The sequence below is a fragment of the Neoarius graeffei genome, chromosome 14, assembly GCF_027579695.1.
Source record: "Neoarius graeffei isolate fNeoGra1 chromosome 14, fNeoGra1.pri, whole genome shotgun sequence".
In the NCBI taxonomy this organism is placed as follows: Eukaryota; Metazoa; Chordata; class Actinopteri; order Siluriformes; family Ariidae; genus Neoarius; species Neoarius graeffei.
The window spans coordinates 1356596-1371140 of record NC_083582.1 but is presented as its reverse complement, the minus strand read 5'-3'; the positions used below and the strand labels follow the sequence as shown (position 1 = coordinate 1371140).

The window sequence follows — 14545 nt, the reverse complement described above, 5'->3', positions numbered from 1 at the left end:
TTCTTGAAACAAATCAAATATATAACGGAGAGATTCTCTACCAAATCGGTACCGATGTCGAAGTTCTGCCTCATTGTATCAAAGTAGCTCGTTTGGTCCTCGTCTGAATTGTTTTGGACGGCACGCATTAACAATCGGGAACATGCGTGTTTGCCTTTTGAGCTGTATGTAGCCACTTGGTTAAAAGATAACGGAGGCTGGGAGGTGCGTTAACTTTAACGGAGTTTTGAACAACAGTTTAACAGCAGGTTATATTTAACATAATGCTAAATAGTGATTGGACCATTGATTAAAAGATAACCATGTTTTGAACAACCGGACCCAGGGGATCAGGACACTACAAGATAAATCCTCCATCATTTTTTCCTGGGTAAGGAGGCAGTTTCAGGCTTTTTGTACGCATCTTTGCAATGATTGCTAGGATGCTACACAGTTTAGTATCGGGCGAAAGCAAACCACAGCCACTCGATTCGCAATCTTCCCTGCTCTGCTCTTCCAGATAAATCAATCACAAAGATCCACAGAAACCCCTTTAAAGGAGAACTGAAGTCATTTTTAAACTTGCTTTATTTCTTAATTAACGTATTATTCAATGACGTTTTCGGTTTTAGAACCTTATATCGTGACTCGTATTGGCAGCTAATCGCAATTAAATATGATACTTATCGGCCTATTCGGTTTTTAGCAGTGTTGAATGTAATTCGTTTTGTTCCACACCAGGCGTCGCTTATCCGCGCGATCTTCATGAGACTTGTGCGAGACTTCGAAACATGAAGCGTCGGCCAGGTGTCAGTGCCGCCATTTTGAAAACTGTTTTCCAAACGAGTTGAAATGACGATTATTGCCTACTTTTTTCAAACTTTTTGTTTGTTTGATTTTTTTTTAATTGCAAATGTTCAGGTATACAAACGTTCAGGCATACAAATATGTTGCATGAGTGAACAAAAATGCTCAAGGCACAGGGTAAAACAAAACACTCCCATTCACTCATACATTCACACAGTTGTATAATTACCATTAGAGGTCTTCAAAAATTTTCAGATGATGAAATGCATTCAAGAGTGACGTTGCTTTTTTGCATTTCATCCACTTTAAGGCGGTGAGAATTTTCTACAAGATGTTTTTTGAACACAGTGAAAATGGGCTTTACTTTTTTTCCATTTTGAGCAGTGAATAAAATATTTCGAGAGCAATAGAAAATTATTTATAACACAGTCTGCTTGTGAATCCTTCAGACTCGTCTCAAATGTTATGTTGTCCAGGGTAAGTGTGTCCTGTAGCTGGATTTTAGAAGAAAGCCAGTCCAAAAAGTCCTCCCAAAATGTTTTTGTGTAAATACACTGAAAGAAAAGATGGTCCGTAATTTCAATATCTGATTCACAGAAAATACAGTTGTTATCAATACTGTCAATATTAAACCTCACTCTCAGCATTTCACCGGATGGATAAATCTCATTCAAAATCTTAAAATGCGCTTCCTTCACCTTTGGGACTTTTTCACATTTTTCCACCTTACAACCACGAACTTAAAAGTTTTTTATTGAGATTTTATGTGATGGACCAACACAGAGTAGCACACAATTGTGAAGTGAAACGAAAATGATAAATGGTCTTCAAAATTTTAAACAAATAAAAATCTGAAAAATGTGGTGCACATTAGTATTCAGCCCCCTGTACTCTGATACCTCTAAATACAATCCAGTGCAATCAATTGCCTTCAGAAGTCGTCTAATTAGTTAATAGAGTCCTACTGTGTGTAATTTACTCTCAGCATAAATACACTTGTTCTGTGAAGGCCTCAGTGGTTTGTTAGAGAACACTGAAGAACAAACAGCATCATGAAGACCAAAGAACTCACCAGACAGGTCAGGGATAAAGTTCTGGAGAAGTTTAAAGCAGGGTTAGGTTATAAAAAAATATCCCAAGCTCTGAACATCTCAAGAAGCACTGTTCAATCCATCATTCAAAAATGGAAAAAGTATGGCACAACTGCAAACCGACCAAGACATGGCCGTTCACCTAAACTGACAGAGCGAGCAAGGAGAGCACTGGTCAGAGAAGCAGCCGAGAGGCCCATGATCACTCTGGAGGAGCTGCAGAAATCCACAGCTCAGCTGGGAGAATCTGTGCACAGGACAACTATAAGTCGTACACTCCACAAATCTGGCCTTTTTGGAAGAGTGGCAAGAAGAAAGCCATTGTTGAAAGACAGGCATAGGAAGCCATGTAGGGGACACAGCAAACATGTGGAAGAAGGTGCTTTGGTCAGATGAGACCACAGTTGAACTTTTTGGCCTAAATGCAAAGCGCTATGTGTGGCGGAAAACTAACACTGCTCATCACCCTGCACACACCATCCCCACTGTGAAACATGGTGGTGGCAGCATCATGCTATGGGGATGCTTTTCTTCAGCAGGGACAGGGAAGCTGGTCAGAGTTGATGGGAAGATGGATGGAGCTAAATACAGGGCAATCCTGGAAGAAAACCTGTTGGAGGCTGCAAAAGACTTGAGACTGGGAAGGAGATTCACCTTCCAGCAAGACAGTGACCCTAAACATACAGCCAGAGCTACAATGGAATGGTTTTGATCAAAGAATATTCATGTGTTAGAATGGCCCAGTCAAAGTCCAGACCTAAATCCCATTGAGCATCTGTGGCAAGACTTGAAAATTGCTGTTCACAGACGCTCTCCATCCAATCTGGCTGAGCTTGAGCTATTTTGCAAAGAAGAATGGGCAAAAATTTCAGTGTCTAGATGTGCAAAGCTGGTAGAGACATACCACAAAAGACTTGCAGCTGTAATTGCAGCAAAAGGTGGCTCTACAAAGTATTGACACAGGGGGGCTGAATACTAATGCACACCACATTTTTCAGATTTTTATTTGTTTAAAATTTTGAAGACCATTTATCATTTTTGTTTCACTTCACAATTCTGTGCTACTCTGTGTTGGTCTATCACATAAAATCTCAATAAAAAACTTTTAAGTTCGTGGTTGTAAGGTGGAAAAATGTGAAAAAGTTCAAGGGGTAGGAATACTTTTGCAAGGCACTGTATACAATTCTGTGCACACTCATACACTCACAGTCATATGCATATTTATGCATACACACACAGTGGCGATCCTAGAGTGATTTACTCCCCGGGCGAAACCCCCTGCTGGCGCCCCCCCCCCGGCCCAACCCGACAACCACCTCCCACCCACCACCTAAGAAAACACTAACTTCATCCAGAACACACACGACCCCATACACTAACTCACAACAGCTATTTTCAAGAACAAATTTCCAGTTTTAATGACTAGTGCAATAAAAAATACAAAGAAAAACAATAAACAAAAAGACTCAATGACTTCGCATTACAGCTATCCACAGCTATTTAAGAAAGCACAACTGCACTACAGCACCACCCGATGGTCAAAATATTGCACAAGTCAGTCAGTTTTACCAACAGAGTGCACAATGAATTATCATAGAGTCCCATTCACCATTATTATTAACAAGAAGACTTAAACCTCCATTAAAGTCGCACCATATAAATAACAAAAGAAGATAAACAGTTAAACAATCACCATTACAGAATAACATGAAGTGACAAAAGATCTAAAAATACTATACATTAAAGTGGCAAAAATGGTAAAACGCAATCATGTATCATAAATAAATGAACTAACAGAGAAGAGGTAAATGATGGCTTTTGCTGCATGTTACACGTGTGTGTGTGTGTGTGTGTGTAACACTGCTGCAAACCCTTAATTACAATTGAGCTACAAGAACTGACCAACTTCAGGTATTGACGCCTCTTGTTATGATGACGTCACCTGCGCAACTTTGGTATTGGGCTTCCCCATCCAAAATGTTCACACCCCCCCCCGGTCTTTTTTTTTTCGGGTTTTTTTTTTTGTGGACCTTTTTTTTTTTTTTTGGTCGGACCGCCCCCAGGACCGCCCCTGTACACACACACACACACTCTCACAAGTATGCACACGCAACATCTATGAGCACTCTCTCTCTTTCACACACACACTTTCTCTCTCTCCCTCTGACACACACACACACTGCAGACACAGGAAAGCTAAGATGGCTTAAGGCTACGTTTACATTACGTCGAATCAGCGGATCATCAGATTAACGTTCTTAAAACGATTCGCGTTGACACTAAAACCGTTAGCCGTGCACACAGCAACACCAATACGCGGATACGCTCGGCTCCGCAGGCATCCTGCGCTCCAAATCACTCCGCCCTGAACAGCGAGTGCCCTCTGGAGGGTGTGCACTCCGGCCCTGCGCAGCTCACAGAGCGCGCGAGTGAAGTGAACAAGCCACGATTCGGGACTGAGCCGCTGTGTGTGTGATCCCAGCGCAGATCACTTATTACTTGCAAGTGGAAGGATGGCAAGCCTAAAGACAATCATAACTACACAATGGGCAGTATTTGCATCAGTATTTGCAGTATTTTCATACTTTTATACTCTTTAATGAAAGGTGATACAAGGCGGAAGTCTGCGCCGTTTTTCAGCAGTCGCGTCACATGACCAACGCCAGCGAATCAGGAAGGTGGATGTCACAGTGACGTTGTCCAATGAGACGCCAGCTAGAGCTCAGCACAGCGTATCCGCGTATCTCAATGTTTACACAGCACCGGAGCTGACACGATCTGGATTGAATACGTGGACGCTGGCGGATTCCCGTTTCCCCGCTTTTTCAGGGGGGTTAATGTAAACGGACAGTGCGTCCGCGAAGAAAACGAGACAGATACGGTCTAGTGTAAACGTAGCCTAAGATTACAGCGTGTGAGAGACATAAGGAAGAGACACATGTATAGTTTTGTACATATATAAATGTACATTTTCACACCACAGAAACACACACACACACACACACACTGCAGACACAGGAAAGCTAAGATGATTGAAGATTACAGCGTGAGACAGAGATGAGGAGGAGACGCACATCACCTTTGAACATTTGATGAATAATATATGGCATGTGACTGTTTTGTTGGGTGGCAGGATGTCCTGGGTTGCGGAACCTCACGTGCGAGGGCCCGTCAAGGCCGCTAGCAGCTTTAATTATTATTATTATTTTTCTGCCACGTTTGGCCTTATTTGAGGCGTTTCCCATGCACAAAAACTCATGAAACTTGATACACACATCAGTCATTGTAACGGCTTCTCAGCCACAGACGTTTGGCCCCGGGCGTGGCCCAGGGACTTCACAGCGCCCCCTAATGTCATGGAGTCCTTGGATTGGCATATAGTTTCAGCTACCCATACCAAATTCGGTACGTATGTAGTTCGTCTCAAGACAAACAACTTTTGTATATACATTGCATTAGCCACGCCCAACAGGAAGTGAGGTAATTGGGCTTATATGCGTTTGGACACATGGTCATTTTTAACGTGCTCCTCCTAGACGGTTCATGAGATTCATGTGAAATTTGTTATACATGATGCCAAGATGTCGCTGATATTAAATTGCGAGGGGATTTCTGATATCTTGTAATATGTTGAAATGGCCTTATGATTTTAATATCTTGCCACATAAACAGGAAACGTGTCAGAAAGCCACAGTGCGTTGACTGTATGGTCGGACACTTCTTACTTCAATAGATATTATGATTATTATGATAACCTGACCCCCAATGGGCCTGCCTGTTATAGCGCCACCATCTGGCCAAGCAGGAAATGGGCAAAAAATGTTCAATTCATTGATGGATTGAGCTGAAACTTTACAAAATATTGGATATCGTGATTCTGATGATATTGACACATCTAATTCACATGCCTAGCACAGTATCACCATCTGGCCAAGCAGGAAATGTGCCAAAAATTTTCAGTACTTTAATGGATTGATCTATGACATGCCTGACATAGCGCCACCATCACACTCACACTCACTTATACACACACACACACACACACACACACACATACAGTGGGGCAAAAAAGTATTTAGTCAGCCACCAATTGTGCAAGTTCTCCCACTTAAAAAGATGAGAGAGGCCTGTAATTTTCATCATAGGTACACTTCAACTATGAGAGACAGAATGGGGGGAAGAATCCAGGAAATCACATTGTCTGATTTTTAAAGAATTTATTTGCAAATTATGGTGGAAAATAAGTATTTGGTCAATAACAAAAGTTCATCTCAATACTTTGTTATATACCCTTTGTTGGCAATGACAGAGGTCAAGCGTTTTCTGTAAGTCTTCACAAGGTTTTCACACACTGTTGCTGGTATTTTGGCCCATTCCTCCATGCAGATCTCCTCTAGAGCAGTGATGTTTTGGGGCTGTTGCTGGGCAACATGGACTTTCAACTCCCTCCAAAGATTTTCTATGGGGTTGAGATCTGGAGACTGGCTAGGCCACTCCAGGACCTTGAAATGCTTCTTACGAAGCCACTCCTCCGTTGCCCGGGCGGTGTGTTTGGGATCATTGTCATGCTGAAAGACCCAGCCACGTTTCATCTTCAATGCCCTTGCTGATGGAAGGAGGTTTTCACTCAAAATCTCACGATACATGGCCCCATTCATTCTTTCCTTTACCCGGATCAGTCGTCCTGGTCCCTTTGCAGAAAAACAGCCCCAAAGCATGATGTTTCCACCCCCATGCTTCACAGTAGGTATGGTGTTCTTTGGATGCAACTCAGCATTCTTTCTCCTCCAAACACGACAAGTTGAGGTTTTACCAAAAAGTTCTATTTTGGTTTCATCTGACCATATGACATTCTCCCAATCCTCTTCTGGATCATCCAAACGCTCTCTAGCAAACTTCAGACGGGCCTGGACATGTACTGGCTTAAGCAGGGGGACACATCTGGCACTGCAGGATTTGAGTCCCTGGCGGCGTAGTGTGTTACTGATGGTAGCCTTTGTCACTTTGGTCCCAGCTCTCTGCAGGTCATTCACTAGGTCCCCCCGTGTGGTTCTGGGATTTTTGCTCACCGTTCTTGTGATCATTTTGACCCCACGGGGTGAGATCTTGCGTGGAGCCCCAGATCGAGGGAGATTATCAGTGGTCTTGTATGTCTTCCATTTTCTAATAATTGCTCCCACAGTTGATTTCTTCACACCAAGCTGCTTACCTATTGCAGATTCAGTCTTCCCAGCCTAGTGCAGGTCTGCAATTTTGTTTCTGGTGTCCTTTGACAGCTCTTTGGTCTTGACCATAGTGGAGTTTGGAGTGTGACTGTTTGAGGTTGTGGACAGGTGTCTTTTATACTGATAACGAGTTCAAACAGGTGCCATTAATACAGGTAATGAGTGGAGGACAGAGGAGCCTCTTAAAGAAGAAGTTGCAGGTCTGTGAGAGCCAGAAATCTTGCTTGTTTGTAGGTGACCAAATACTTATTTTACCGAGGAATTTACCAATTAATTCATTAAAAATCCTACAATGTGATTTCCTGGATTCTTTCCCCCCATTCTGTCTCTCATAGTTGAAGTGTACCTATGATGAAAATTACAGGCCTCTCTCATCTTTTTAAGTGGGAGAACTTGCACAATTGGTGGCTGACTAAATACTTTTTTGCCCCACTGTACACACACACACACACACACACACACACACACACACACACACACACAAAGTTGCAATCATATACACATACATGAATACTGTACTCACGAGAATGGGTAACATATACAATTCTGTGCACACACACACACACACACACATACACACATACACACACACACACACACACACACATACACACACACACACACACATACACACACACACACACACACACACACACACATACACACACACACACACACACACACACACACAGTTATATGCATATACACACATACACTCTCTCACAAGTATGCACACGCAACATCTATGAGCACACTCTCTCTTTCACACACACTTTCTCTCTCTGACACACACACACACTGCAGACACAGGAAAGCTAAGATGACTTAAGATTACAGAGTGAGATAGAGATAAGGAGGAGACACGTATAGTTTTGTACATATATAAATGTACATTTTCACACCACAGAAACACACACACACACACACACACACACACACACACAGTCTTTGTCTATCTCTCATCCGTCAAGCAGTCATGGCATTTGCAACATGCACATCACCTTTGAACATTTGATGAATATATGATGTGACTGTTTTGTTGGGTGGCGGGATGTCCTGGGTTGCGGAACCACACGTGCGAGGGCCCGTCAAGGCCGCTAGCAGCTTTAATTTAGTTTGTAATTGTAAAAGCCTTATATGATCACTCTCTGACAGTAGTGAGCGAGTAGTAATTGAGAGTATATCTTTTATAATACTTTCCTCTTCTATATTATTTTGGCTTCTAACCTGTTTACTAAAGGAGATGGAGAATTGAATTCCCAGTTCTGAGAGTATGATAAGGCTTCGTCATGTAAGGTTTCTTGTATAAGGTTTGCTATGCCTTTACAAAAGTTATCATATTTTAATAAACTAGAATAAAATTTCCAGTCCCCTTTTCTCCTGTGGGACTGTGATGGGGGTGTGACCAGTAACTCAACGCAGCCATGGTCACTTAGAGGTGCGGGCATTATATCACAGAGTGAAATGTGATTGAATAGAGCATCAGTAATTAACCGATAATCAAGTCTTGATTTGGATGAGCCATCTGGTTTGAACCAAGAGTATTGTTTTACATCTGGATTTTTCTCTCCATGCAGCTACAAGTTTTAATGAATCACAATAGTCAGCCAGCATAGTATTGGGGTGAGGGTTTGTAAATCTACGAGGAAGCCCTTCATCCTTCACCATGTTCCAATCCCCTCCCATTATTATATTTCCAGTTACATATTTAGTTTTAAACTGCAAAATAACTTCTCTAATCTCTGTAAGAAGGTTTCTGTTTTGTGCTATGTTAGTGTCCATAAACATTTCCTAAAATTAGTGTAGAATTATCTATTTGGAGTACGCATATTACCCAATGGCCATTGTTACTACTTTTGGTGGCAATTATTTTCCCCAGTGAGATATTGAGTAAAATTGCAACGCCTGCTGATCTTGATGTACCATGTGAAAAAAAAAATTGTCTCCCCATTGAGTTGTCCAAAACTTTTCGTCTGATTCCTTTGAATGGGTTTCCTGAAGTAGTACACATTGAGAACTTCTGCTTGTGTAGAATAGAAATAAAGCCTCTCTCTTTATATTATCCCTTAGAACTCTGGTGTTAATTGTCAAAAGCTTTAGATTACACTGTAAAGACATTTTCATTCACACACATTCACTCAAACAAAGACGAAAATAGGTTGTAAAACCTGAAGGTAATTGAAAGCTTGCTTTTGAAGCGAACTTAAACTTAGGCAGGTCCCTAAGAACAGTGTGGACATTGTCCTCTAATCACAAGTATTCAGAAAATTTAATATCTTGGAACTTCGACTCTTCAAAAAAAAAGAAAAGAAAAAAAACATTCCTAAAAGGGAATCAGGAGAGTATAACAACTTTGGATTCAATCTGAACAAGTGGAACAAAGCTTTTTTTTTTTACCCTGAGTTTATAAAGCATCAACTTGCCGTATCACATTATGATTCAAATGGCGATGCATTTTCGGCAGTGACCACGCCCATCAATAACTGCTATGTGGCCTTTGTAAAAAGCCACCTTACCCTGAGATCTAGCATGTTTCTTTTTTGGCCATAGTTGTTCTCTCGCCAGTCTGTCCTCCTTGGTGAAGTTCTGGGCAAAGCGGACCCCTCGCTCCTGGCAGATCTGGGCGTCCTGAGTTGCCTTCCAGACCGCATCCCGGTGAAGTCTCCTCACGAACTGCATGAGGACCTGCCGGCTCCGGCCCTTTCACTGTGTGAAATATCTTGAAAATCAGAAATGGCCAGCAGGGCTCTTAACTTTTCAATGTTCATGGCCAGCATTAAAAGTTGATGGCCAGTGTGAATGTATGTATGTAAAAAGTATAGACATTGTCATGTTTATTTCAAATTAAACAGTTAAGATTTTGTTTATTTATTTTTCAGAGAAATCTTACACTTCTCAACATGAGATATTGCCTCCACAAAGACCTTACACTGTTTATCATTTCTGCATGTCGATCCAACTTTTAGTCCCTTCTTTTCATCCAGTGATACCATCCATACAAAGTCCTTGAATGATTTCGATTTGTAGGCAATAGCATGTGCGTTCCTGAACAAAATAGACAATCTTTCATAATCGGATTTGTTCAGACTCATAATGCACTTATCTGCTTCTGTTTCGTTGGATTTGTCCCTCACCCACACACGTCTAGTTGCATACACATGACCCTCGGATGCCTGATGCACATCTAGTGTGTGTTTTTTGAAGTTCTGTGAGCCCAACACAAGAGGAGCATTCGCATACCTGTGATATTTGTCAGTTTTCAGTCCGGGTTTTCTAACAGCGTACGGACCATAAATTGAACGGCAAGGTCGGCAAAACATCTGTTTTTGTGTATTTGAGTACAACAACCAATTGTATGTCTGCAGCCAACCTGGTTTAAATGTCCTCTCCCGCTTTTCTTCCTCATATCGTTTCTTAGTAGCTTTGATTTCTTCTTCTGTTTTCTTCTGCTTCACTTTTTTCTCAGGCAAACCCAGAAACTTCCACATGATTGTCACGAAAAGGCGAAAAAGCGCACTCCTGTAGAATCTCGCGCCACAATGTCGGCAAAATGTAATGTGATAAACTGCTCATTTAAGAGACGGCAGCTGATTCGCTTTCATTTTACAGATTTGTGATGTATCTGACAAAATAACCAGTGAAAACAATCCTTGCAAAAGGTGGACGTGTCGTGTTGGGACATGGTAATACAAGCATGAAACCGTCAAAATGTACGTTCACAGGCGGGCCAATGTTTGTGGCATGATGGACTCACTACTTTTTATAGTTTATGGCCCGACGAAAAAGTTGATAGCGTTGGGCTACCGGGCACATGGTAATTTCGCACACTGGTCCCTTTTCTTTCTTGCCTACGCGGTGCACCGAGTCGACCACATCGCCAATGTTGTCAGCCCACTGTGGGAAAATATTCAGCAGGAGCTCTTCGGTCTTCTCTCTGATGTTGTTTTCTCCTTCTTGTTCTTTGAGCCCCGAAAGTCGCAGGTTCCAGCGGCGTTTCTAACGTTCAACCTCAAGCACCTTTTCCTTCAGTGTGGTGTTTTGTTTCTTCAGGTCTGACTGTTCTTTCTCCAAAATGTCCATGTTGGAGTGCATTCCTACAGTTTCCACTGAGTTCTGGTCCACGCGCTGTATGACGCTGCTAAACAAGTCAGAGTTCTCTTTAAGTTGTTTTCCAAAGCATCTACTTCGCCCTCCAAGCTACGAATGGCTGCCAGGACATCAGCTAAGGAGAGCACGGCTCCAGATCCGGCTGCCATTTTCTTAGCGGGTGGCATTTTTGTCGGCGTAGTGTTTAGTGGTCTTCTGGTGCCTGATGTGCTAGCGTTAGCTTTGCTTGATTTTGGTGTGTCCACCGGAATAGCAGCTTCTGTGCTTGCTGTGTGACTAACATTAGCTTTGCTTGAGGTGTCCATCGGAGTATCAGCCTCTGCGTTTGTGGTGTCGTTATGGAAGGCTAGCGGGTTTCCCGTCTTACCATTAGCTGTCTTGAGCGGGGAAAATCTTTATCTTTGAGGGCAGACATCGTCTTATTTTGATTCCTTTGTTCCAGCAAGTTGAAAAGGTTAAAGTTTTTCTCTCTGAAGAGGACAGTTTAAATCCAAAAGTGTGGGACCAAGCAAACGGAGCTGAAATAGTCGCTTGTGCCCTGATCGCCATCTTGCCCCGCCTCCACATCACGAAAAGTAGCGAACAACGATGAGGACGAACCAAGGCAAAATATCCCATCGTGCATTGCAGTCGCGCTGAAAGAAATCAAATTAAAAGTCTCAAATTTGGTTTAATAAAAGGCAGCGGCGAAGAAGAAACAAAGTATTCAGCCTTGATTTAAAAGAACTGAAAGCTGCAGGGACTTTGTATTGATTAATGTGTGAAATGCGCTCAGTATAATATGGATTTATCGCAAAAACACAAGCGTGTGTTTATTATTTTGAAACCCACCAGCCGACTGATCTGGCATGTTTTAATTGTACAACCATAATGACATAAAAACCTCTTAATCAGGGCTTGAATTGCATTGGAGATGGTTTTGTTAGTGATCTCACCTGACTGTTCACATTTGTCTTTGCTTTCACTGTTTTGGGATTTGGGCTGGGCATCGGTGTGGGATCATGAAGCCTTTTCACATTTTCTTCCTCCATCGCCTCAGTCTCTTCTTGATCACATGCCTCCTGCAGGCCGTCAGGCTGTACTGTAATCATGGTCTGTTAGCCCTGTAGCATTAGCCGCTCTATTAGCATTAGCATCTCACTCTCGGTAAGGCAGAGAACAGTTTAGTGGTCTGACCCAAGAAGCCAAACTATCATGGGGTTTAGTGGGTTTTCTGAGTAGTTGGTAGGTTTTTTTCTTCTCCTTTTGTTTTCCAAAGATAGCTGTTCTAGGACGGTTTGAAACTATCTTTTATCAGAGCCTGCAAACATGCTCGCGCTCAGTCCGCCATCTTCCCCCCTCCTCCATCCACCTCAGCAACCTGTTCATGAGAAAGCGGGACTTCTATGAGCAATAAACAACGCAAAATAAATCAAATCAGGTTTTGACTCCCCTTGTGGTAATAAAGAGTCATTTATGTCGATTCATTTTCACTCCTCACTAAATTCCAAACTGGCAGAATGAGGAAAATATTTCAGCAGAACAAATGACACTGAAGTGCAGATGACAGTGAAATATTTCTGCTTTATTTCCATCCTTAATGAACACAATGTGGTGGTTTTTAGTGCTTGTAGTGAGACACGGTCCTGCTGTAAATCCTCTTGTGTGTCTTTTAGTGAAGATACAGAATTGATGTTTCACGGCTGTGTGTGTGTTTCAGTGATGTGGTGCTGCTCTGTAAAACTGAGCCTCCAAATAACAACTCGATTGTATTTGCATATTATAGAATTCTATCTGGAGTTCTGATTTTAAAATGTGATTTAACTGCATACACTTCATGGACAGAAAGAAAGAACAAAATGGGAAAAGAAAATAAATGACCTGAAACCCTTCGAATCTCACTTTGGGACAGGGCCAGCTTAGGGCTAATAATGAGGTAAAACAATCCAATAATGATGTGATTTGAAACAGGGGATGGCAACAGGTGATTGTAGTCATGATTCGGTAAAAATCAGGATCCAGGAAAGGCCCAGTCTGTCCTCGAACGGCAACATTATAAAGTGGTAAACGCTTTACTGTCCCAACGGTTTCTGATTTGGGGTTGTGGATACGCTGGTCATGATTACATCTTTTTTAAAAGAATTTGGTCTCTTAATATTATTCTGGTCGTTCCAGTGACTCCATAGTTAATGTGATGCTCCACCATGTGGGTACTCTGCTCGAGACACCTGTATGAACCTGAAGGGAATCGACTACATACACATCCGCTTTAAATGAATAAAGAAGGCCACTCTTTAGTCATAACATGGCTGCAGAAAGAAGCCGCTCCAGTCACCTGATCAGCAAAACTTGATAAAAGAAGAAGGATTTGTGAACGAAAACAGACAACGTACAGGCAGCCCCAGAAATACCACCAGCTGATTTGGGCAGCAAAATTGAGATTAAAATCAAGAAAAACAGCCGAGAAACATCTCGATCTCGATGAGAATTAGCAGATACATCTAGATGAGATACGATTCAAATCAGGACCATGGAGCATGGGGACAGAGGAAGAGTAACGCAGCAGAAACCATTCATCAGCCTCAAGAAGAAGAAAATAAAGGTGACATCTGCAAAAGAACACACAGAAACACAGCAGCTTCTGGAGAAGCGTCTTATTTTCAGATGAATCCAAACTGAACTTGGATGGATGTGGTGGTCGAGTGTTTGTGTGGAGAAAGCCAGGAGAAGAATTCCAACCAAACTGCACTAAGGTACGATAAAGCACGGAGGAGGCTGGGGCTGTTTCTCCTACAGCGCTGTTGGTGAGCTTGTGTTCAATAACCGCATCAGGAACTTTCAGAAATCTGCGAAGAAATTATTCAACCAACAGAAGTGGATTTTTCAGAAGGACAATGAACCAAAGCAGATGACTGACAGCGATAAACATGTCTCTGCCAACCGTATTGAACACAGTTGTACACAATTATACACGAAATATACAGATAAAGGAAAACAAGTTTCCTGTAACTTGTTTAAATGATCAATAAAACATCATCTTTTTATCATCTAAACCTTTATCTTTCTGGCTGCTGAGTCATTAATATTGCGACGTTTTCTTCTGCATCTCCTGGACAGAAAGTTTCTTCCTGAATTTGACAAGAAAGAGGAGGGAATGTGTGAATTAGTGAAGGTCAGAAGTGTGTGTTGAGGTGGAGAAAACAAAAGAGGTGGATTGTGTTTGTGTTCAAACCCTTTAGATGAAGAGAGTTGGACTTCCAGATTTTTCTGAATGATTTTCCCCCCACTGTATTTACTTATTTAACTTGAGTCGAGTCCACTGAATCAACTTTCATAAAATCTCATCAAATGAATCCT

At 42.0% G+C, this 14545-nt stretch overlaps 1 protein-coding gene across 1 annotated transcript in view; it reads right to left on the bottom strand.

The window, feature by feature from the left end:
- rpl38 (ribosomal protein L38) overlaps window positions 1-14545 on the bottom strand; it is a 364540-nt gene that overhangs the window by 32893 nt on the left and 317102 nt on the right. The gene's annotated exons all lie outside the window — the stretch shown is intronic.